The following is a 27978-nucleotide window of genomic DNA, read 5'->3' as shown; positions in this document are numbered from 1 at the left end:
AAATAAGTGACACCTTCTCTAACTTCTCTAGTGGCAAGCTTTTGATGTCTGAAATAATCCAAATGAATAACTAGAAAAATGAGGCATCATAAAGGGTTTCTTCAGCCTTAGTCCATGAAATCGCAAACACTTCAAAATCATTAAGATGATGCTTTACATTGTGAATACATTTTATATCAATTAGTCAAAATAAAATTGAGTTATCATTCAACATAGGAATTGGTGAAGGACAGACATATGAAAAGAGTAATTACTACACGTTTAGAGCAATAAGTGTGTCCTTATTATTTATATTAATTCAAGTATGATAATGAACTGTAGGAGGATTTGATCGACTTACTCAGTAGCTGAATGCAGTCCTGACATATATGTTTTTTTTACAACAAACTTTGTTTCTGAAGCAGAATTCATTCAGAACCTTCTAAAAGACAAAAAGAAAAAGCACCTTGCAAAATTCTTTAATTTCACTTTCCGATATAATGATGATGTTCTATCATTGAACAACTCATATTTCAGCCAATACTTACATCTCATATATCCCAGTGAACATGAAATTAAGGATACTACTGATACTAAAAGGACTGCTTCATACCTTGATCTTTTCCTTAATATTGACACAGATGGACGACTTCACACGAAAATCTAGGATAAACGGGACGATTTCCCAATTATCAAATTCCCATTTCTCAGCAGTAACATACCCTCTGCCCCTTCGTATGGTGTTTACATATCTCAATTGATACGTTATTCTCTGCTTGTTCACACTATACGGACTTCATATAAGGAGTGAGCTTCTAACGCAGAAACTGCACCAAAAAAATTATGAGGAGGACAGATTAAAAATGACACTCCGTAAATTTTATGCTTAACGTCCAGTGGCAAATATTTCATGCATATTCAGGACAAGATCAAATTAACAATAAATACAATAGGTAGGTTCTGTAATAGGGGCGTCTGGGATTAAGGTCGGAGAAATTTAGACTGCCACGGGAAATGAGGGTTTATTAGATAGGGATAGAAATTTAGCCTTGCAACAGGTCACCTACGGACCCCTCAAAAATTTGTTGCAAGGGTTCTTAACGTGCAAAGAGCTTGGCACTCTCTTTACACGAGGCATCGGATTTAACGTCCCCATTCTGACCGGACGTGGCTGCAAATTTGTACATCCCGCACAGACAAATGGACGCCCCACTTTAGCAAGGGTTTTCCTGCCGGTCGGAGGAAGACCAATGGTGACAATACTTCTATTCCCCAGTCACCCTTGGGGGTAGGTTATATCTGATAAATAATATTAAAAATTATGACCGATTTAAGGTAACATCAAATACAATTATCAAAGAAGAAGTAAAATTTAAGACAAATGTAGAAAAATAATAAAGCACCGGCAGATTTTGCTGTTACAATTTATACTATTATTTATAATAATGGTCGATTTAAAGTAATATAGAATAAAAAAAGTGGTAAAATTTTCTGAAATTTTTCAAAAATTCTCAATAAAACTGTTGGTTCAAATTAACAATACAACTATCAATACAAATTTCTTGAATTCATTTTAAAAATTAGTAAAATTATCAAGAAACGGACCGATTAAGGTGGCTCGGGACTATTCGAAGTTTCTATCAGAAGTGCCGTATTTTTTCTTATTTTATTCTTTACAGAAAGTGAATCAAATTGGTCGAAAAAAAAATAGTGGGTCACGGACCATTTAAGCCCAAAATTTTACTTTTAAACAGGTATATAAAAGGGGCCATTTTTCAATGAAATGATAGTGAAAATAGAGGTGTTGACATATTTCTATAGGAATATCAAAAAAACGTTCTATGACATTTGGTCCAAAACTGTAATATAAAAAGCTGAAATATAGCTTCAAAGAATAAGCAAATAAAAAATATAGGTCACCGATACGGAAAAAAAAATATTCAGCCTTGAAACCCAAAATTTTGGCGGGAAAATGGTGAAATTTGGGAAAATTTCATTTTGAGCCTTTTACAGATACCCATAGTGAGAAATAATATGATATCTAATAAACATATTATATCCCATAGCAAAAGATACCTTTTTCTTTGATTGATTGATTGATTGTTGGTTGCTTTACGCCGCATTAGCACAACAAGGCTATATCGCGGCGAGAGCTAATTCGAATATATTTAAAATTTAAAGCATATTCTCAAAATCAGACAAAAGGCTGAAGGGCAATAAACTCAAATTCTAGATTAAAGCAAATTGATTATTTACAAATAAAAATGAACATTAAGATAACGTGATAAAATTTAAAATCGTTTTAAATATAATAACATTTTTATATTTTAGAATATATTCCAACTTCTTTTAAGAATGAAGCAATATTTGTAAATGGAACATTATTAAATAAATCATACATATTATTAACATTGAAATGCTTCTTACGAATATCAGCAAAGTCAATACAATTGATTAAAACATGTTTTATAGTATACTTGCAGTTACAAGGTATACATTGTGGCTCTACTTCATTTTTTAAAAGATATTCGTGTGTTATTCTAGTATGACCAATACGACATCTAGAAATAACACACTGATCTTTTCTGCACATAACATTATTGAAAGGTTTACCTAAATTAGGTTTAATTTCATGTAATTTATTATCATCTTTTTTACTCCATTCATTTTTCAATATATTAAAAACATATTCTCTAATATTAGATTTAAAATCGGTATATGGTATATGACAGTTAGATAAAGGGTCACCCAGGGCATTCTATGCCTAAAGGTCTACAGCTGTGTTTCCAAGGATTCCAACATGACTCGGCACCCATAGAAATAATATTTCTTTACGAAGAATTTTTAAATTCCTCATTACATATAAAATTTTGAGAATTACTGGGTTTTCAATTTTAGTATTTTGTATAGCTTGTAAGCATGAAAGTGAATCAGAACATATAATAAATTTGGATTTATCTGAAGAAGCAATAAATTTCAAAGCCAAAATTATTGCTTCTGCTTCAGCAGTAAAGATCGATGCATCAGACGGCAAACGGAGAGTTGCAGCTCTGTCCCTGAAGACAGCAGCACATGCAACTCTGTCACCATCTTTTGATCCATCAGTATAGACAGTTGAAAAATCTGAATAATTGGCTTTGATTTCAGCATAGTGTTGCTGAATTAAAAGAGGATTTGTTTTATTTTTATTGTGTTCACGGAGATCAAATATCATTTTTGGTTTGGGAAGTTCCCATGGAGGACATTTGCAAGTTTCAACTTGAGCAACAGATTTTAAATCAAAAGAAGCTAAATGTGGTTTTAAACGTATACCTAACGGAGGAATTTTATTTTCATGTTTTGCAAAAATATCTTCATAAATTGGATTAAAAACAGAGCTGTAGGCAGGATTATCTGAGTAGGCTTTTAGTTTGACAGCATATTGAAGTCCAAGCTTCAAACGTCTGTCAAAGAGTGAGTGCTCATCAGCCTCTACATACAGACTCTCAACTGGTGAGGTTTTAAATGCGCCAAGACATAGACGCAAACCCTGATGATGCACAGCATCGAGAATCTGTATGTAGGACTTCCTTGCAGAGCCATACACTATAGAGCCATAATCTAGTTTAGATCTAACTAGAGATCTATATAAATTAAGTAAAATGTTGCGATCAGCACCCCAGTCGGTGCTGCCGACAACTTTTAAAATATCTAATGCTTTTAAACATTTCGATTTTAACATTTTGATATGGGGTAGAAAGGTTAACTTTTTATCGAAAATTAACCCAAGAAATTTGGTTTCATCAACCATTTTAATTGGGTTGCCGTACAAAGTGAGTTCTGGATCAAGATGCAATTTCCTTTTGTTACAAAAATGCATCCCGACCGTTTTTGAAGTGGAAAATTTAAACCCATTTTCCGAGGCCCATTTTTCAATTCTTCCAAGACATAACTGTAATTGTCTTTCTATGTTATTCATATTTTTGCCTCTATAACATATTAAAAAGTCATCAACATACAATGAACCTTCAATATTACTTTTTAAAACTTCAACAAGGCTGTTGATTTTAAGACTAAATAATGTAACAGATAAAATACTGCCCTGAGGGACACCCATCTCTTGATCATACAGATCAGACATGGTTGAATTTACTCTAACATTAAATTGTCTGTTAGATAGAAAATTCGAAATAAAATTTGGCATATTGCCTTTCAACCCCATATCAAAGAGATCTTTTAAAATACCATACTTCCATGCTGTATCATAGGCTTTTTCTAGATCGAAAAAGACCGACACTACATGTTCATTTTTCGCAAAACCATTACGGACAAATGATTCGAATCGAACAAGATGGTCAAGAGTACTGCGACCTTGGCGGAATCCACACTGGATATTGGCTAAAAGCTCATTGGATTCCAGGAACCAAACAAGGCGATCATTGACCATCCGTTCTAGTGTTTTACAGACACAACTGGTAAGAGCAATTGGTCGATAATTAATAGGATCCGTGTGATCTTTACTTGGTTTTGGAATAGGCACGACGGTTGCAAGCTTCTAGATTGATGGTTAATCACCAGATTCCCAGATGTTATTCATAAGCTGCAAAAGAGCTTCCAGCGAGGAATCTGGCAAGTGTTTTAACAGTTGGTAGTGAATATTATCAGGCCCACAAGCTGTATCATGGGCTTTTGACAGAGATGTTTTAAGTTCTTCAAGAGAAAAGAGTTTATTATAACTTTCACCATTTTTTGATTTAAAGTTTAATTTAATTTTTTCTTTTTGTTTTTTAACTTTTTTAAAATCTTCCCTGTAGTTGTTAGAAGAAGAAGATTTCGCAAAAGTTTCACCAAGCTTGTTGGCAATATCCTTTTCAGATGTTAATAAATCATTGCCATTTTTTAAATGTTTAACTGTGGCTTTAAAATTTTTACCTTTTATCTTTTGTATCATGTTCCATACTTTTGTCATCGGAGTGCGAGATGTTATCTCCGAGACAAATTTCTTCCAAGACGTTCGTCGTGCTTGCCTGCAAGTCCACCGTGCCTTAGCGCGAAAAACACGGAAATTACTCAAGTTTTCCGTCGTTGGTTGTTGATTGAACCGTCTTTCAGATTTTTTACGGTCACCTATTGCTTGATCACAAGCATCATCAAACCATGGTTTGCTGGGATGTTTCGGATTTGCCGAGGTCTTAGGAATAGTTCTGTCAGCAATTGACGTTAAAACTGTGTTAAAAGTTAAAATTGGATCTTGTACAGTCTCAAACATCTTTGACTGAAGTTCCGCTTGACAGAGATTCTCAAACAAGGACCAGTCCGCCTTGTCAAGTTTCCAACGTGGTACTCTCTGTTGGGTAGAAGTAAAAAGATGTTCAAGTACTATTGGAAAGTGATCACTTCCACATAGATCATCATGAACATGCCATGAATAATCCAGAAGAAGAGAGGGATCGCAAATAGTGATATCAATAGCAGAATAAGACCCGTTTCCAGGATGAAGATAAGTATTAGATCCATCATTAAAAATGCATAATCCTTCTTGAGAGACAAAGTCCTCAATGATCTTACCTTTGATATTATGAGACTTGCTTCCCCACAAAGGGTTGTGGGCATTGAAGTCGCCCATAAGTATAAATGGTGAGGGTAATTGATCAGTGAGGTTTTTGAGTTTAGCTTTATCTATAATTGAATTGGGTTGAATATATATAGAACATAATGTAATTGTTTTATCTAATGATAAACGAATTGCAACTGCCTGCAGATCCGTGGTGAGTTGGACTGTGCTATGAATGACGTTGTCCTTCATAAAAATGGATGATCCGCCTACAGCACGTTCATCTACCTTAGAAAATGTGCTATACATGTTGTATCCTTTTAAAGATACATTGTCACTTTCTTTTAAATGAGTTTCTTGAAGACAAAATGCAGAAGGTAAAAATGACTCGAGAAGATTTATTTTAAGACCTCGGCAATTCCATTGGATGATATTAGTCATGATTTGAAAATAGAAACGCGAATGCTGTCGAGTTTGCCAGCATTCTTATTTCGCTCACCCTGAGGTTGTGATCTTTCGGGTGGCGGAACACTTTCGATTTCCATTTCAGTTTCGTCGATAAGTGTTGAAAATCTGTTGTGTGAGGAGAGTCGTCGATCTCCAGGACCACACGCGGCTGCTTTTACTCCGCCTCGACCCCTACCCCGCGACCTCGAATTAGAAGACTTCTGAGAGGATGTATTTACTGGCTTCTTTTGGACATCCTTCTTTTCTGGAGAACGAAGAGGAGACGGGGCTCTAGTAGACTTTGTACTGGGTGTAGAAGATAACTTTTTAGATGCAGATGAAGGAAGACTATTTGAGATGGAAGAATCATCTATGTCACTGGGAAGAGCCCCAGACAGATTCACCGCCCCAACTGTCTGATTTAACTGCATCTTTTTTATCTGATTTCTTTTTTTCATTTTTTTTAGATGATGACATTGAGCTCTGTAAGGAAGATTGAGTTGATTGAGTACTGGTTTTAGAAGGCTTTGATTTTCTTGGAATAATTAATTTATCGGAAGTTTCTAATTGAACAGGCAACATTGTAAAAGTTTCAGCATCAATTGGCCACGTCATGCGAGTTTGTGTATTCTCATGACTGAATGAGCGGCCAACTTTGCTGGCGTACGATGGTTTGTTCGAAACTAGAGGATCACTCGAAACAGAAGCTATCTGTTTAGCTTCTGGGTAACTGATGTTTCTTTCTGTTTTTATTTTAATAATATTTTTTTCTTTCAGGTAAACAGGGCAGTCCCTAGATGATGAAAAATGGGATTCACCACAGTTTACGCATTTTGAAGATTCAGAGCTACAGGTTGTTCCCTCGTGTCCTTCGCCAGAACACTTGAAACATCTCTGCGTACCACGACATTGTTTGGTTCCATGACCAAACTTTTGACAGGTGAAGCATCGAATTGGGTTAGGGATGAATCTGTCAACTCTGATTCCGAAGCAACCTAAAGTAATAGATGAGGGAGGATTTGGAGTTTTAAAGGTCAAAAGATATGTATTTAATTTGGTTATATTTCCATTCTTTTTTATTTGAAATCTAACAACATCAGATACACCTTGGTTTGTTAATTTATCACTAATTTCTTCCACGGTAAGATCACCCAGATATTGACTTCTGTCTCGAATGATTCCTTTGCAACTGTTCAAACTATTGTGAGGAGAGACAGAAACAGAAAAGTCTGTAATTTTTGTCATGGTCAGCAAATTTGTGGATTGACTTTTGTTGGAACATTCAACCAACAAATTCCCTGATCTCATTTTTGAAACTTTTTTAACTGTACCAGCAATGCTTTGAATTTGTTTATGAATTACAAAAGGAGATATTTTTGAAACTGGTTTTTCATCTGTTCCTTTTATTACAATAAATCGGGGCCAACTATCATCTTCCTGACAGGGCGCAGAGTCATCACATTTTCTTTTTTTTGTTGAAGCTAATTGAGAAGTTTGGTTTTTGTTTGCCATATGAAAGGAGAAAGATTCACTATCCTTGTCATCCACCCACCTCGGAGTGCCTACAAGGGCGATGCTGTGTTTCCGTGGCGAGCCGGGGTCAAGCGCTAATGCTGAAAGCAAGCTGCAAGTATAATGCAGCCTGTCCCCAAAATTAGCACCCAAGATCCACTGCGGAAAGCACCAGATGTTCCAAGAATAGTATACTCAAGCAGAGCGTATCCATCAAGCGAAATAGAAAGCGTACCACTTGATTGACCCATGAGCCATCGCCTTCTTCAGTTATCCGAAATATAAATAGCTTAATTTAAATAAATGTGTAAATAATGAAAATTGTTACAAGAAAGCTTATTGTTGAGGATTAACTGAAGGGCTCGACATGACCAGCCGATTGATCGAACCGGGTCCATCCGACCTCCCGTTTAGATGATATCAGAGCCAAAGCAGCTTATTCAACTATAGTCTCGTCCGTCCGGGTATTTTCTGACCGTAAGGAGTCTGACTACAGCCCTCATCCGCAAGGATCTCGTCAACCACCGACACGGGTAGCAACCCACGGCCAACGGGTTGGAGAGCCTATTTTATTCAAAACATCGGGCAACTCGTACGATGTTCGGATCACTTTAGTCTGGTCTCTACCCTTCGACCTGTCCAGCATGGGTAACCCTACCAGGAGACGAAGCTCCAGCTGGCATAGCTTTTGGGGTCACTGAGACACGCAAGCCCCCTGACCACGGCAAGGATAGCGATCCACCGGGGGGCCTTTTTCTTTGAAGAATGGCTGAAATTGCATATTGGTTACCATGGTAATCAAGTAGTTTAAACATGAAATTGGTAAAATATAAGAGGCCTTAAAGGGCACCTGAAATAACCAAATAGGTAAAAATATACTAGTAGTATTTTAATTGTGTCATGAAAGCGTACAAACCAAATAGACTGACTTTTATAAGTTCAGAAAGGTGAAGTGTGATGGCACGTGCGTCGAAATATATACATTCTAAATTACATGTATTTTGCAAAATGGCTTATAAGTCTCAAAATTTTAGGAAAACAAATCAAAACTAACCTAAAAATCTTTATATAAGTACTAATCTAACCATAAACAAGCATCTTTTGTCAGTGAAAGGGGGTCTCATTGGGGGTTGGGGTTCTGATCCCGGATCCTGCTTATGGTTTTGGCAGATTCCCGTATCCCGCTTACACTACACATGCACGAAACAATTCTCCTTTTTTGTAGTTTCTCGTGTCCCGCTAGACTTCATTTCCCATTTACATGGCTCAATAATTTTACTTTCACGTGTCACGCTTACAAAAAAATCAGCAATCCCGCGTCACGCTTAGAACCCATTGAAACCCACTGAAGGGTTTATACAAGTAATTTCTTACTTTTTGGGTACCATTTTTATTTTCACTACTATATGTTCAACCACAATTTATTATTTCATGAGAAATTGTGCAGATTTATTTTTGTTTTCTAATCATATTTAGAGGTTCCCTTCATAGCTTAGAACGAGTTATTTGGTTTTGCTCCACATTGAAGTTAGTGCTGTTACTTATATTTAAACTGCTAGCACCAACACCATCTAATACCTGAGGGGCCTCGATGGCCAAGTGATCTGAAAAGATCTTCTACTGTCTGTAACTACTAGCCAGTCAACACTCCGGTTGTGAGTTTAAACCTTCGTACGTCTAAGTACAATCGACTCAAATCTGAATTGACCAGGATTGTCAGTTTTAAATATCGAAAGCTGGTGCTTTTTTCTGGTTTCCTCCATTGAGAAAAGCTGGCGTTAAAATGCCAACAATCAATCAATCAATCTTATCTTTGAATGCAAGTTGTTTCTTCGTTATGTATCATGTTTTCTAAATGGTGTTATATTTGTCTAGTGTTGAAGGTATTAAATTATAACGTCCATTTCTTTGATTGACTTGAATTCATACCACACTTTGGAAATGGTTTGTTTTTTGTTGTGTGTTGAAGGTAATCATTTATAATGTCTGCATCTTTTCATACCAAGTTTTTTGAATGGTGTTGTTTTGTTGTGTGTTGAAACTAATCATTTATAATATCCATATCTTTGGTTGATTGGAACAAATATTATTAGAACAAGTTAAGTGTTGAAGGTAAAACTTTATGAGCAAGTTTTCTGAATGGTGTATATTTGGTTGACTTGTAAACATACCAGTCAGGAGCCTGTAATTTAGTGGTTGTCATTTGTTTATGTGTTATATATTTGTTTTTCGTTCATCAAGTTTGTTATACATGAATTAGGTCGTTAGTTTTCTCGTTTGAATATTGTTTTACATTGTCATTTCTGGGCCTTTTATAGCTGACTATGCGGTATGGGCTTTGCTCATTATTGAAGGCCGTACAGTGACCTATAGTTGTTAATTTCTGTGTCATTATGCAGTGGCGGATCCAGAATTTTTCATAATGGGAGCCCACTGAGCCCACTGAGTTGCCTAAGGGGCCGCTCCAGTCGTGCTTCAGTGATTCCCATAAAATCAACCAAATGTTTACCACAAAAGAGCCCCCCCCCCCTGGATTCGCCTTTGTTTTGGTCTCTTGTGGAGAGTTGTCTCATTGGCAATCATACCATATCTTCTTTTTTTTTTATACACACCAGAATTTCAAAGAATTTATATCAAACTCCTGTAAGATCATAGGAAGACAAGTAATGGATCATCCATAGAACATTTTAAATAATTTTGGTACAAATCCTCTTTTAATATTGTACATTTGATAAGCCTTTCAAAATGAGATATGACGCTCTCAAAATTTGTTACATATTTGGTTCAATGTATTTATTGAATAGCCGTTTGTTTTAGTATTATATCACGAACAGTTATACATAGAAAACATGTTGTATTTTGAAAGCATAAGTTTTATATTTCATTACTCTACTTTCTGTCAAATATTTCCATTGTGTAAAAGGGTAACTGAATTTTCAAACTTAATTTTAGCAAACAAGCAGTTGCTGCACTACAGGTATTTAACATTTTTCACACATTTTGAAAGAATATTTTGGTTTATGACCTTTAAGATTTAAATAAAGCCAGCCTTCAATCTATAACATCATTTTCTACAAATCATAGTAACAATTTCATTTCACCAAAATAAAAACATATAAAGAAATATGTTGCTTTACAAAATATTTACATTTCCAGAGGCAGATTAACTGGGATTATATTTTTTTAGGTTTGTAGGGATGTTTGGGTGAGATTTGGTCACAGGCGTCTAATTAGTTTACATCTGAAAAAACCAATTGCAAAAATGAAAAAGACAAGAACCAGACCAAAAAATTACTACTATTTTAAGCTTTTAAAAATTAAGAGGTTTACATATAATAAATTTAAATTTTCCAAACATCTTCAACAAGAACCCATAAAAAAAATAAGTAATATGATTCTTTCATCAGAGGCTTACACATAAATGTTTTTTATATTACTAAAAGCAAATTTGTGAGAATATTTACATTGTAATTCTTTCATTTTAAGTTTTGATTTTTTTACTTCCATTTAAAAAGTATGTATAAATCAAGTCATACTACACTATATACAAAACTAGATATAACCTTTAAAACATACATTAGTGTATCAAGGTTAGATAATACATCATCTAAAAAAATATTAACAGTTTCCTGTTAGTAATTATAATATATATAAAAATCTATTTTTTAATTACAAAATTCAGCACTCATTTTGGAAAAAAAACTAGCCAAACCAATTCAAAACTGAGGAACACTTTCAAAAACAAATATCTCTTTCAATTTGTAATTCTTGTGCAATTCTTTTAAAGTTTGTTCATGCAGTCTAAGATTAAGGTGGCTGGGGTGTCTTCCTCTATCTTAGATTTTGAAATAGAAAATAACAATCGGTGAAGATCATTAATTAGAAAATTATTAGTTTTACACGTATTATGTTTATGGCTATATTTTCTAAAAAAAAACAAACTCACACTATTATTTTGTGAATTTTCTAATTCAAATAACCCCTGCAAATAAAATATCCAACCATATTCAAAATGAAAACTTGAAAAGTGTAACTTGTCATGGTTTAACTATTTATCAAATATTATATAAAAAAAATGTTAAAAGAATAATTTACTGGACTGACAGATTGAAAATAAAGTCTCCTTAAGTTTTTCTGGTTAATGATTATCATAAAAGAGGGACAAAAGATACCAGAGGGACAGTCAAACTCACAGATCGAAAACAAACTGACAACGTCATGGCCAAAGATAAAAAGACAAACAGACAAATATTAGTACAGATGACACAACATAGAAAACTAAAGACTAAGCAACACGAACCCCACCAAAAACTGGGGGTGATCTCAGGTGCTCCGGAAGGGTAAGCAGATCCTGCTCCACATGTGGCACCCGTCGTGTTGCTTATGTTATTACAAATCCGGTAAATAGTCTTATTCGGTAAGTCACATTCGTGAAAAGGGAAGGGTATTGTAGTTACGACATAAGGAACATATCCGATATCATCTGTGAAACGGTTATTCCATAACGGTCAACCAACTTGTGATGGCGTCCGTAAAATTTACGAAGGGATGACTTCAACTTCACCATTTGGAACTCTTGGTTTAATAGCTTCCTTGTGAGCAGCAATCTTCTATCAAGGAAATCATGATAGGAAACACAAGCCCGGGAATATCGTATCAATTGGGAGATATATACTCCGTATGCAGGCGCTGCTGGAATGTTGCTACATAGAAATGGAAAGTTCACAATTGGGAAGCTGAAAAGCATAACTTTCTGTATTTCAGGATGTATTGGAGATTTTTCAAGTAAATTTTTTTTGCCTTTTATTTGCAAACATAACAGAAACATTTGACAGCATGTACATTGGTTGTAAATGTTTTATAAACCGCGGTCTCTCAAAACTGCCCACACCTCTGTAAAACAGTTATGCAAATTTTAAACTTTGCATACATCTCCTATCCTGGAAAGCGCATGCAAATCTTAGGCCTATCTTTACATATCTTTGGAATATGAATAAAGCTATGGAAATAGAATAATTATCTTTAGCATATCTTTAAGGACGTCCTAAATAATGCCAAAGGAATAATACATTTACATATACATTAGTAGGTCCGCAAATATCTGGCAGAAAAGTAGTTACATTTGTCAAACATTTACATGATTGCCCAAATTGTTGTAAATCTGCCTTTTCGTGTAGTTAACATTAACATGTAACACACACAAAACTAACTATAATATAGCAAAGGCCATATTCCTGACTTGATACAGGATATTTTAAGAAAAAAATGGTGGGTTAAACCTGGTATTGTGGCATGCCAAACCTCCCGCTTTTATGGCAATGTTACATATAACATTAAAATGACAATATTTCATGACAGGACTACAATACAAATAAATGGGAGAACATATAGGACAGAGAATCATTTAACTTTAATATCTTTTAAAACTTTAAACAAGAATGTGTCCATAGTACTCGAATGCCCCATCCGCATTATCATTTTTTATGTTATGTGGACCGTGAAAATGTGGTAAATCTCTAGTTTGGCATGAAAATTAGAAAGATCATATCATAGTGAACGTGTGTACTAAGTTTCAAGTTGATTGGACTTCAACTTCATAAAAACAGACGGACCAACAGACGCACAGACCAGAAAACATGATGCCCATAAATGGGTTATAAAAATCATATGTCGTGTAGTATGGAGGCCAAGTTATTTTGATTGATTGATTGTTGGTTGCTTGTCCAGTAGCAAATATTTCATGCGTATTCAGGACGAGAACAAGTGAACAATAAATACAATAGGAAGGTCTTGTAACAAAGAGGCCATCTGGGATGATGTTCGGGGAAATTTGGACTGCCACTACAAAATTATTTTGTGTTCCTAACATGTGACAATTATACAAATCAGCAGCAGCAAAAAGGTACTAGTACATTAAATAGTAATGCTACTCAAACACCGATTGAAAATCATCCCCAAAAGCTGCTAAAAGGAGTACACCAAATTTGATTTATCGCGCCACGTTGACTCTGTTTATAAACATATAGTTTTTGAATGCACTACATGTAAGAATAGTTTTAAATCAAAAACAGGAATGTCGTATCTTAACAGAGAACATTCCGGCAATTTCCGTTATCTTTGTACTTATTGTGGCAAAGGCTTCAACTACAAAAGACAGTTTGAGGGACACAAAGCGGGCCATGAAAATGAGAAAAATTTCACCTGTTCGAAATGTGCAAAGTCTTTTCAGTACGAATAGTAGAGATAGTCACCCCAAACTATGAGGAAATAATAAAGATACATATATTAAGTGTGACGATAGCGGGAAAGCCTTTAAATGCATGAAATATTTGAAAGAGCGCGAAAAGTCTCACCCTAACCCAGATAGGTACCAGTGTTCTGTGTGTGGTAGTAATTGCCTCTTTCGATGAACCAACAGATTTAGGACGATTGGATACAGAAAAAACAACCTCATATCCTCCAAACGACGAAACACTGAGACACTTTATTTTCTATGTATTTCTACACAAGAAAATTCCGTACAATTTAGATATATCTACAAACTTTTCGGAGTCATACCGACCTATAGAAAATCACTGCAGCGATTGCCAGACTTAGCTGTCCAAAAATGTATTGATTACCCATAATGCCAAAATCCTTACAATGAATAGAATTATCCACGGTAAATATTTAAAGGAATAGTGTTCTATATTAAACAAAATGGAAATTTTATTATACCACTCATACTTGAAGTTCAGTTGCCTTGAAACTGGAATATTTTTTTTTCCAAATCTCGGGGCAACCTTTCCATGCTCTCCTTTCTGAATTTAGTTCAAGCGTTAAGATATTTCCTTTTCTTTATACCCTACAAAGTAATCTTTCTTACTTTCTGTCGCAGAAAACCATTTGTTCCTTCATGTTTCCGTTACACCTAATATGACTTCTTACATATAATCCTTCTTTAGTGACCCCCAAGGGTGACTGGGGAATAGAAGTATGGTCACCATTGGTCTTCCTCCGACCGGCAGTAAAACCCGTGCCAAAATGGGGCGTCCGTTTGGCTGTGCGGGATGTACAAATTTGCAGCCACGTCCGGTCAGAATGGGGACGTTAAATCCGATGCCTCGTGTAACGAGAGTGCCACGCTCTTTGCACGTTAAGAACCCTTGCAACAACTCTTTGAGGGGTCCGTAGGTGACCTGTTACAAGGCTAAATTTCTGTCCCTATCCAATATACCCTAATTTCCCGTGGCAGTCTAAATTTCTCCGACCTTAATCACTTAATCTATTACATGACCTACCTATTGTATTTATTGTGAACTTGTTCTCGTCCTGAATATGCATGAAACATTTGCCACTGGACGTTAAGCAACCAACAATCAATCAATCAATCCTTCTTTTGTGTGTCGGTGTTAGGTCAATGGTTCCGACGAATCAAATCTTAATAACTGCATGGCTTGAAAAATGACGTAGCCTCGTGTTAAAAAATCTCAAGAACTCACTACAGTCGGTAACTGCATCTGTGACGTCTGTACAAAATTAAAAAAAATAATATTTGAATATTTTTTTGGAAAATACAAAAAATGAAATTTTAAATAAAAATTTACACAATATACATTAACTTCATTTGTGTTGAGAGTTGTCTCATTAGTCAGACAGAAGTTAACCGTATACCCTTGCAACAGCTGAATAATTTTAATAGTTAAATAACATGCATCAGTTTTGCAGGAAGTTGCTGATGATTATTCATAAGTTTATAAGTTTTGGTGTATCTATTTATAAACCTTCCGACAACGGATGCTATCAAACCAGTGCTTCTCTGTACACAGATTCGGCAAGGTAAGCCAATTATTCAAATAACTAATTCCGGAGTATTCTAACAACAACGGACCTAAACATCATGTACAAGAACTTGAATCCTACACCACAACGGTCGGAAATTGCTATGAAACCATTGTTTTTTTTTTCTGTTCACAAATTCGGCAAGGTATACCAACTATTAATACAACTAATTCGGGAGTATTCTAACAACAGCGGACATAAACATCATGTACCAGAACTTCAATCCAACACCACAGACAGTAATCGATAAGTTAACGAGTGACAAAGAAGACCTTAGACATCAGGAGCCTTACGCTTTATATTATCTGAAGGACTTTGTCTACTCTTTAAATAGTGATGGTATTGTCCTTTTCCTTGTCTTCAATACTGGTTCAGATGTTTTTCCAAGGTACGATATCATAGTCGCCTTTAATAATCGTTCAGGAATGTTGCGTGGTCCAGTTGCACACACATGTGGAAATACCTTAGAGCTCTCCATAACCGACGAGACCATCCAAGACTTTGAGAGAGAGAGAGAGTTTCTTCTAGTACTACATCATCAAAAGGTTTTTCGGATGGCAGTAGCGTAGCGGTAAATACAAGATGAATAGACTAGATAAAACTATCTATTAAAATCTCTACATTTAATAGTGCATACATCTTTGTTTGTAAATATGTAAAAAATATTACCGAACTAAGACGGACATCAGATAAAGTACTGTGACTGCATTGTAAACATCAAGGTGACTACAAACTGTTCGTTCCTCCGTCTATTGGAGCACTCCAGTTTATAACTTTTATAAAAGATTGTCTGGCTATGTCATGAAATGTTTGGAATATATTGTTTCCCATTCAGTATAATGTTAATCAGGGGAAATTCATTTCAAGGATGGTACCCAATATTGCAGATTTTTAAGGGAGCACGTGATTTATTGCAGTCTGAATTTGGAGAAGAAAAAAATAATCTGACAGACGATTGTTTGCATACACAATGTTGATTCAGTGTGGAGTTTAAACTGAGTACAACCGTTCTCTCCCATATGTACGAAATGAATGAAACATCTGAATGTGTCTGAAAAAATTTCGAACAATTTTCCATATCGAGAGAAAATTCATTGATAGCCGCTTTTCCTGTTTTCGAAGGTTAAGGGATATACTCTGTCCATTAAGTGGATTGGTCAACTAGCATCAAGATATTTTCATGTCCATTTTTGATCTTAGATAGTGATCCCATAAAATCTAAATGTACTGTACTAGATATTTGTTTAGGGGCCAACTGAAGGACGCCCCCGGTTGCGGGAGTTTCTCGCTGCATTAAAGACCTATTGGCGACCGTCTGCTGTTGTCTGTTCTATGGTCGGGTTGTCTCTTTGACACATTCCCCATTTCCATTCTCAATTTAAGTTCTCCATAAGTGAACCAGCACTGGTGAAATTATGGTGCAATGTGACTAATGTAAAGAATAGTTTCATCTGACCTGTGTAGGTATATCTGTAATTGAGGTGGAAGAGATGGACATCTATACATGTCATAATTGTTCGTAAACTGATAGACAGCTTACCCTGTAAATAACGGGTGTGTAACTGGTCATAAATACTAGTAAATGCTAATGTTTTAATCTATGTCTTTCCATAATCTTATACAAGGAAATCAAAGAAATGAAAAAGTAGAGGAAGATCGCAAGTGCGGGGGGGGGGGGGGGGGGGGTAGGTCTAACTACAACAATAATCTTACATTACAAACTGGGACCCTTCAACCCAGATAAAGACGAGGAACCAACATGGAGGGCATCGGCGGAACGTACGAGTTGGTATCGGTTGTGGGCTTCGTGCTAGCGGAGAAGGCATCCACATCCAGCACACTCCAGGTCCATGGTACTTTATTTTGGTTTTGTTTTTTTACTTTTTGGGTTTTTTTTTTAATCTTTTTTTAATTCGCGTGTCACTGATGAGTCTTTTGAAACACACGTCTGGCGAAAATACAAATTTTAATCCTGGTGTCTATGATGAGTTAATTAATTGATTGATATAAACAATGAAATATTTGACTATGACTAAAACTTTAAAAACAGACTAAAAAGTTAAAACCCCAATTACAAAAAGGTTATATTTACTATTATCAAACTCTTATTGATGATAAAATAAATGACTTGAACGAAAATAATAAAATATATTCATATAAATTTCTTATATCTACATAATATAAATGACCAAATGAAATACTACCTATCGCATCCAAATAAAGAAACAAGAAAAATGTTAACGAAATTTAGAATAAGCGATCAATGTCTCTTAATACAAACTGGAAGAAATAAAAAAATACTACGAAATGAAAGAAAATGAAAAATATGTAATATCTTAGATGATGAATTCCATTTTTTCTTTAACTGTAAAATTAATAAAAAAAAAGAGAGATATCTTTCTAAAATATTATATACAAAAATATGTCAATTTTAATACACTTAGTTTTACAGATAAACTCTTGATTATACTAAATCCATCAACACCAAATGATGTAAAAGCAGTTGAGTCATTAGAACTGAGGAAAGGAGACTAATGACTGTTTTTATTATATGTATTATAATATTGTCGAGTTTTCATTATGTTTGTTTTGTCTATGTATTTGCCATAAACAAAATTGTTTGTTGTTTGTTTTGCAAATAAAGAATTATTATTATCCAAAATGTGTAGTATAGCAGAAATAAGCCTCCATGTTGAACATATGGCAAAATCAAAGGTACTTTATTCATATTAATTGCACCACGTGACTTTGGCCCTTTCGATTAAATTACTTCCCTTAGATTAAAATTGAAAATGTAAATTATATCAAATTTGCGGATAATCCAGTCCTTTTCCGTCATTGATTTTAAACTAATGTGTCTTTATAAACTTCCTTTGGCGGATATTTACAAAAAAACTGTTGTGTAATTCTAACGGAAAATGCTGAAAATTTGACTTTTTACGAATTGGGAAGGTTCAAATCATCATGTTTTATAAGAATTTGGCCGGAAACTTTAAGCAGGTAAGTTATTTCACTAAATAATTCAAAATTTGGTGACTTATGTTGAACGCATCTATCCCATCGAACTAGAGATAAAGGATACAACATAAACATTTAAGTCAGCCTCATATCTTGACTTACATATATAAATTGACGAGGGTTGGTTGAAAACAAAACTTCACGACAAAAGAGATGATGTCAGCTTTCCAATTGTGAACTTTCCATTTCTAAGTAGCAACATTCCAGCAGCACCTGCATACGGGGTATATATCTCCCAATTGATACGATATTCCCGTGCTTGTATTTCCTATTACGATTTTCTTGATAGAGGGTTGCTGCTCACAAGGAAGCTATTACACCAAGAGTGTCTAATGGTGAAGTGGAAATCATCCCTTCGTAAATTTTACGGAAGCCATCACGAGTTGGTTGACCGTTATGGAATAACCGTTTCACAAATGATATCGGATATGTTCCTAACTACAATCCCCTTCCCTTTCATGAATGTGACCTACCGAATTAAGACTATTTACCGGATTTGTTATAACATAAGCAACACGACGGGTGCCACATGTGGAGCAGGATCTGCTTCCTCTTCAGGAGCACCTGATATCACCCCTAGTTTTTGGTGGGGTTCGTGTTGCTTATTCTTTAGTTTTCTATGTTATGTCATGTGTACTATTGTTTGTCTGTTTGTCTTTTTTCATTTTTAACCATGGCGTTGTCAGTTTATTTTCGATATATGAATTTGACCGTCTCACTGGTATCCTTCGCCCCTCTTCTACAAATATATTTCAATGTTTGTATGACCTTTGTAAACCTTTGTAAGAAGGGTCATTACGATTTCAGTAAAAAGAATTTAAGTTTAAAAAACTTACAACTTCGAGTGACGAACCTTGAATGTGTTGTTCACTGTAAGATATACTGGTTCTGGTGTCTTGGTCAAATTTGTGTCAACTGATTCTAGTGGAGTTTTTATGGTGTCAGCATTTGAATATCTTACAAAGTAAACAATATGCTTAAGTCAAGGTTTGTTGGGGAAAAGGATACTTAACGTCAGTTTGTCCGTGCAGTTTGTCAATTTGTCTGTGTTAAATATATGTTAGAGAGTAACTGTAGGGTTGATAAAGAATAATTCTCATTTTGCATGTTTGATGGTACACAGTTGAGCACAAAGACATGGTTGGTCATAAACAAGATCATGCTGAAGACTAAAGGTTGGATACTAAGTAATACGAACTGCAATGAAAATTAGCTGATTGGGATGGATGTGAATATTCTATTTCGTAAGCGGCACCCTGTTTAACTGCCCATTAATCGATTGATTGATTGATTGATTGTTGTTTGCTTAACGCCGCATTAACGCAAAAAGGCTACATCGCGGCGAGAGCTAATTCGATTATTTTTACAATTTAAAGTATTTTTTTTTAAATCAGACAAAAGGTCCTTCAATAAACTATAATTCTAGACTGAAGCAAATTGATTATTTACAAATAAAAATCAACAGTAAGATAACGCGATAAAAATTAAAACAGTTTTAAATATTAAAGCATTTTTATATTTTATAATATATTCCAACTTCTTTTAAGAATGAAACAATATTTGTAATTGGAACACTATTAAATAAATCATACATATTATTGACATTAAAATGCTTCCTACGAATATCAGCAAAGACAACACAATTAATTGATTGATTGATTGATTGTTGTTAGCTTTACGCCGCATTAGCACAGAAAGGCTATATCGCGGCGAGAGCTAATTCGAATATTATAACAATTTCAGGTATATTTTTAAAATCAGACAAAAGGTCTTTCAATCAACTAAAATTCTAGACTAAAGCAAATTGATTATTTACAAATAAAAATCAACACTAAGATACGTGATAAAAATTAAAATCGTTTTAAATATAACATTTTTTTATATTGTATAATATATTCCAATTTCTTTTAAGAATGAAACAATATTTGTAAATGGAACATTATTAAATAAATTATACATATTAATGACATTGAAATGCTTCTTACGAATATCAGCGAAGTCAATACATTTAATTAAAACATGTTTAATAGTTTACTTGCAGTTGCAAGGTACACATTATGGTTCATCTTCATTTTTTAAAAGATACTCGTGTGTCACTCTAGTATGACCAATTCGGCATCTAGAAATAACACACTGATCTTTTCTGCACATTAAATTATTAAAAGGTTTACCTAAATAAGGTTTAATTTCACGTAATTTGTAACCATCTCTCTTTCATTCATTTTTCAAAATATTAAAAACATATTCTCTAATATTAGATTTAAAATCAGTATATGGTATATCACAATTAAATAGAGTGTCACCCAGGGCATCCTTTGCCTCAAGGTCTACAGCTGTGTTTCCATGGATTCCAACATGACTCGGCACCCGTAGAAATATTATTTCTTTAAGAAGAATTTTTAAATTCCTCATTACATATACATTTTGAGAATTGTTGGGTTTTTAATTTTAGTATTTTGTATAGCTTGTAAGCATGACAGTGAATCAGACAATATAGTAAATTTGGATTTATCTGAAGAAGCAACACATTTCAAAGCCAAAATTATTGCTTCTGCTTCAGCAGTAAAGATGGATGCAGTAGATGGCAAACGGAGGGTTGCAGCTCTGTCCCTGAAGACAGCAGCAGATGCAACTCGGTCACCATCTTTTGATGCCCATTAATCGAAGCCTGTCACATTTGCTTGTAGGTCATATTAAGGATCGATTCTCTGCTTAACGAATAGTTTACATAAAATTGCTGTCAACGACACCCTTTATTTTGAATTTTTAAACAAACATGTTTAATCTACCATATTTCAATAATAGATAGCTATGAACCTGTCCTCAACAGTTTTTCTTTACTTAGTCCGGTAATTAATATATTGCTAAATTATATTTGTTAAAAGCAAATGATTAGAGATCAACGTTGTTCCAAGAAAATCCTCTTGAAAGTGTCTCAATTTGAACTGTAGGCAAAACTTAGCATAGTGCATACTTATTTTAAGGTTGGACACTAGTACAGAACACTTTGCAGACATTGATTTGATAGAGGAAGTAGACATATTTGATGAGGAGGAAACCGAAGACGTCAGTTTTTGGATGGGTTGTTTACTCGGAAATAGAAACATACCTTAGTATACCTCACGACAGTGATGATAACTTTGAACTACGTTCACACATGAAAATGAACCTGACAAGCTTGCTTTATCTCTGCAGGACGTAATTAACCAGCAGAAATTAACACCTGGTTGTTATATGTATAAATATTTGACAAATGTATTTGACTATGCATTGTTTAAGTAATCAAAATGAGCTGTGACTCTCCGTTTGTCATCTGACGCATCCATTTTCACTGCTGAAGCACATGCAATAATTCTGGCTTTAAAATTTATTGCTACTTCAGATAAATCTAAATTTATAACAAGTATCTTTTAAAAATGAAGATGAACCACAATGTATACCTTGCAACTGCAAGTATACTATTAAACATGTTTTAATTAATTGTATTGACTTGCTGATATTCGTTGGAAGCATTTCAATGTCAATAATATGTATGATTTATTTAATAGTGTTCCATTTACAAATATTGTTTCATTCTAGAAAGAAGTTGGAATATAGAATCATATTCAAAACAGTGTAGCTACGGCAATTAAATGACGACCTAAATTATCCCATTGACTGGTACAGATTATGTGAACGTTTGTCTGTAAAGACCACAAAAACATGAAGCCTTGTGTATTTACAATACCGATCTTCATGTTTTGCACAAATTAGTCGTAATCAGTAGATAAGGTTTGCAAACAAGAGTGTTCGTGCATGTTGTTGCCTTCGGGAATTGTTCCTTTCAGAAGGTGACTGATGGACTAGGATCAAACCCCTATGGTGGTATTGTTTTTGATCCTGTCAATAACATAATTAAGGTTTGAAATGTTACACAAGTTTCTTCATCTGAAAAAGACACAAGGAATTATTCATTACTTCCAGAATGATGTTTACATGTACTAACACACACTTATTATTTACTTTACACATTATATCTAATTTGCTTTTGGTAATTTTGAAAGACACACAAGAAATTGTCATTTGTGAGCGATTTTTATTATCAATACCATTACTTATCAACACCTTTAATTTTATCGATATAGATTTACACTCCTATAGACTAGTACCTTATAGTTTCAGATGATTTATGTAAATGGTATTAATTTCACGTATAAAAATCAGCCATCTGTCCTGTTCATGTCAGCTATTGTTCTCCAAATTGATCGAGGTGCAAAGTCTGTCTTAAAGTAGCTGTTACCAACAATTTTTATGTGGCACAATTAGTTATGTTTAATTGGTTTTAGAGTTTGAAATTTTCATTTTTCTTCAATTAGTATGGACTATATGGAGTTTAAGGAAAAACATTTTTCGAATAAAACTACTGTCTGCAACACAAACAAGAGGCTCAAGACAGCCTGTATCCGTCAAATGTCAATAATGTTCTATTGCATTAAAGTCTTAATAGTTCCGGATTGATTACACTTATTTGAAATCACTACAAACTTGCCTTCAATGTCGTCCAAGAAATCACGCCACAAAGACACAATTGCTGTCTTAGTTTCGTGGTCGTTGCTCCCTTCCTCTGAAACACAATAGCTGAACAACTTCTCAAAGGTGTCCCTGTTAAATTCTTTGTTCTCGTACAAAAACAACTTCCTGAGCGTGGATCATTTGGAATTTTGTGCGTTCTTACCAAATGGTCCCTCAGCCTTTTGATTATTTGACCACAATTTCTTCTTGGATTGATTGATTGATTGTTGGTTGCTTTCACTTTTAGTCTAGTTTTCTTTTAATTTTATGTCCAATTCTATACTGTCCGAACGCAGCTTGTATTGTTTATGTTGTTTTCATTGCGACTTGTGTGGTAAGCTGACAGCACAGTTTAATCAAGTTTTTAAACATTCAAATTGATAGAGGTGTATTATATCCCTCAAAGCAGAATGTTTACAAGTTATAACAAAATGATGTTTTCCTCTGGGATCAACTCAACAACAGATATCTTCCAATCAATTAAAGAAATCAAACTGGGTCCTCTTTAGTGCCGTATATATGTAATTTCGTATCGGCTCTTTGGTGGGAAGTATCTTTTTTGCCTAGATACCATAATACCAGGAAACTCAAACATCCGACAGTGGTACCGTTTATGTTATTTTAACTGAATACCCTAAGTAACTTACGGAACCAGCTTGCTGGCAAACCTATGGACGCCAGAGAAATACTAAACAGGAAAAGACAATCCCGGGATTCCTCCCGTTCAGAATAAGAGTCCAAAAGTCGAAAGACGAATGTACACCCTGTCGTACAGGTAATTCCTGCATCAGATGATTACAACAATAACATACAGTGCATTCAGAAGGTAACACTTGTTTCACACGCTTTCGACAGTCATTTCCACCTGGATAGGGCTAGCATTCTTTTAAGAGGTTTCTTGAGTTTATCAGTAGAGGAATTCCTAAAACAGCCTCTGATTCCACCACCAGAAATTCCAGTAGATGTTGTCGGCGGTGTACTTGTCTACTGTGACCCGGATACGTACCCCACAGTGTTGCCAGACTTGGCAAAGTGGAAGATGGGCATTGGATTACATCCAAAAGCTGCACCGTACTTCACCAATGAGCAGTTCGGTGCCTTACAGGAATCCCTATCGGATATGCGGGTATCCGCGTTAGGAGAAATTGGTTTGGATAGGACTACCAATCAGGTAACTTGGGTTGCGCAGGAAAAAGTATTTGACAGGTTGCTGTCACTGGCAAGACAAAATAAGCCAGCGATATTACACTTAAGAGGACAGGTGCATGAAACAATGTCAGGAGAGGTATACACTAGGGCATTGGAATTCTGACCAAATAAGCCTTAATTTATGTTGTTTAATTCACAGTGACTTTCAACATGTTACAAAGACTCGCATATCATTTTCTATTTCAGGGTCACCATGTTCTCGTTTTACAATGTGTTAACAACACCATATCGATGTTGGGAATGACGACTACTAAAAGATTTTCCCATACAAATATTTCAGACATAGTTGGTACAGTTTTCATGCGAAGCTGGGCATCGACTATAATACTGGTATCATTTGTGATCATCCAAAATGTGGTATCCAACCACAAACTCTGCATTTTGATGGAACAAGCTTATCTTTTCAAAAACAGTTTTACCATTATCTGTCCTTAATGGCAGATTATACCCAAGAAAGACTAAAAGGGAGATATATATATGCATGTTTAAAACATCATATTACTGATCATGCAAATCTTCAAATTATAGAATACTAATCATTTTATATTTTACATGAAACATTACAATCTTATTAAAATAAGTTCACATCACTTGCTCCTCAAATTTTTATATGTCGATCTTAATACAACCGATTGATAAACCTGTCTAAGGTCAAATTTGCTGATCTTTGACTGACAAATCGGCGTCTAAAAAGGCATTCACAATAAACCAATCAACAAAGCACTCTCATACCGTTATCGGTATCGTTGAAAGAAAATGGCAGCGCCCAGTGTAGAAGATGTTTTGCCAAATTTCGGCATATATAGTATAAAAACGGAGCAAACACTAATATTGGAATTTTGCGTTAATGCAGGACCAAGTTGAGAAACTATCTCATATTGCCAACCTTTCTGCTGCATACAAAGGCAAGTGTTTCATAACACGAAAGCCTCAAGGCTCAACATTTTAATGTAGAGAGCTCATTGTATGTACAAATCATGTATGTACAGAATCAAAATATACATGTACATCACTCTTATATGTAAACCTGGACCTAAAGACTACAACTATTTCATCATAATACAATTCGACTCGATTTCAGATGACAGTTTGATAAAGGGGGAGGGGGCAGATTTTTTATTAAAAAAGTAAATAACGTGTTCTGTGACAAGCTGAGTATAAATAACTGAGCCGTGTCGGAATGAAATATGAAATGTCTGTCCTCCATACTATAGGAACAGGCAAAAGTAAGTTGTAAGAGGTTATAATAAATGGTGACACGGAGTGGTTTTTTAACAGGTCTCATATTTACATCATAAGGCAAGGTGAAAAATTTGCACTTAGACAGAAAAATCTTATTTTAATTGCATTTAACATTAAAAGAAGCCATTGACTTAGAGTTGTATACCTACATACACACCAAACATTTTGCATCGCAAAGTCACGATACATTTCATTCGTTGTTACAATATCGGCAGAGAAATCAAAGGACATTGCTCTAGAATACTTGGCGACTTAAACATCAGACTGGAAGACACGCATAATGATCATACATGCATGGCGACAATAAAGAATCCGAACATGACAGCCGGAATGAGAAGAATTAACACTGAACCAATTGTTTCGGCAAAATCAGCAATAGCAAATGTCAGTTTAGTTGAAGGGTGACCCCTTATATTGGCGAATGACTATTTCAAAGCTGAAACAGTGTATAAAGAAGACGCTGAAAAAATGTCATTCAGAAAGTGATTTAACACTGTAGAGTATAATTTGTTAGAAAAAAAAGAAGTAATCAAACTGAAAGAAATATAAGCATAACATTACCTTAAGGGTGTTACGTGATATATCTAATATTATCTGGAAATAGTCCACAATTAACAGAAATGTTTGGTCAAAATTAGGTCAGTGCTCCCACCTATACAGCACAAGACTTAGTGCTCTTCCTTTTATTTAGAGTAATCCTTCATCCACCTCTGGCAGGTCCGTAGGTGGCCTGTTGCAAGGCAAAATTCTGTCCCTATCCAATATACCCTCATTTTCCAGATAGTCCAAATTTACCCAACCACCATCTCATATGTCCTTTATTACAAGGCCTACCTATTGTATTTATTGTTAACTTGTTCTCGTCCTGAAAATGCAAGACATATTTGCCACTAAACGTTAAGCAACCAACAATCAATCAATCAATCCACCTCTGGCGCCAATTTTGTATCTCCAAACAAACAAATATATTCGATAAGGAAGATGCTTTTTCCGATTTTCAAGATGAAATTAAAAGAACAGCCTAATCAAGATCAGATATTTCACAAGCTGTAAAGGCAACAATGCCAATAGTGTTTAATGAGGAACTGAAGAACTGCAGCCTATTAGGTAAAATAAAAGAATTCAAAATCAGATGACCTAAAAGAATTTTCTTGGAAGGTAAGTTATTGATGTAGTATATACTGTTGATGCATTCATATGAATAAAATACAGTTTGCCACCAAAATAAATTTGTTTACAGCATATTTGGTCAGGCACAACTAAGATTGCACAGAAAGGCTATATCGCGGCGAGCGCTAATTCGAATATTATAACAATTTAAGTATATTTTTAAAATCAGACACAAGGTCTTTCAATAAACTAAAATTCTAGACTAAAGCAAATTGATTATTTACAAATAAAAATCAACACTAAGATAACGTGATAAAAATTAAAATCGTTTTAAATATAACAACATTTTTTTATATTTTATAATATATTCCAATTTCTTTTAAGAATGAAACAATATTTGTAAATGGAACACTATTAAATAAGTCATACATATTATTGACATTGAAATGCTTCTTCCGAATATCAGCAAAGTCAATACAATCAATTAAAACATGTTTAATAGTATACTTGCAGTTGCAAGGTATACATTGTGGTTCATCTTCATTTTTTAAAAGATACTCGTGTGTCACTCTAGTATGACCAATTCGGCATCTAGAAATAACACACTGATCTTTTCTGCACATTAAATTATTAAAAGGTTTACCTAAATTAGGTTTAATTTCATGTAATTTGTTTCCATCTCTCTTACTCCATTCATTTTTCAAAATATTAAAAAACATATTCTCTAATATTAGAATTAAAATCGGTATATGGTATATCACATTTAGATAAAGTGTCACCCAGGGCATTCTTTGCCTCAAGGTCTACAGCTGTGTTTCCATTGATTCCAACATGACTCGGCACCCAAAGAAATATTATTTCTTTAAGAAGAATTTTTAAATTCCTCATTACATATAAAATTTTGAGAATTATTTGGTTTTTAATTTTAGTATTTTGTATAGCTTGTAAGCATGAAAGTGAATCAGAACATATAATAAATTTGGATTTATCTGAAGAAGCAATAAATTTCAAAGCCAAAATTATTGCTTCTGCTTCAGCAGTAAAGATGGATGCAGCAGATGGCAAACGGAGAGTTGCAGCTCTGTCCCTGAAGACAGCAGCAAATGCAACTCTGTCACCATCTTTTGATCCATCAGTATAGACAGTTGTAAAATCAGAATAATTGGCTTTAATTTCAGCATAGTGTTGCTGAATTAAAAGAGGATTTGTTTCATTTTTATTGTGTTTACGGAGATCAAATATCATTTTTGGTTTGAGAAGTTCCCATGGAGGACATTTGCAAGTTTCACCTTGAGCAACAGATTTTAAATCAAAAGTAGCTAAATATGGTTTTAAACGTATACCTAACGGAGGAATTTTGTGTTCATGTTTTGCAAAAATATCTTCATAAATTTGATTAAAAACACAGCTGTAGGCAGGATTATCTGAATAGGCTTTTAGTTTGACAGCATATTGAAGTCCAAGCTTCAAACGTCTGTCAAAAAGTGAATGCTCATCAGCCTCTACATACAGACTCTCAACTGGTGAGGTTTTAAAGGCGCCAAGACAGAGAAGCA

This window comes from Mytilus californianus, unplaced genomic scaffold (assembly GCF_021869535.1).
Source record: "Mytilus californianus isolate M0D057914Y unplaced genomic scaffold, xbMytCali1.0.p SCAF_32, whole genome shotgun sequence".
Taxonomy (NCBI): Eukaryota; Metazoa; Mollusca; class Bivalvia; order Mytilida; family Mytilidae; genus Mytilus; species Mytilus californianus.
This window is presented reverse-complemented; position numbering follows the sequence as displayed.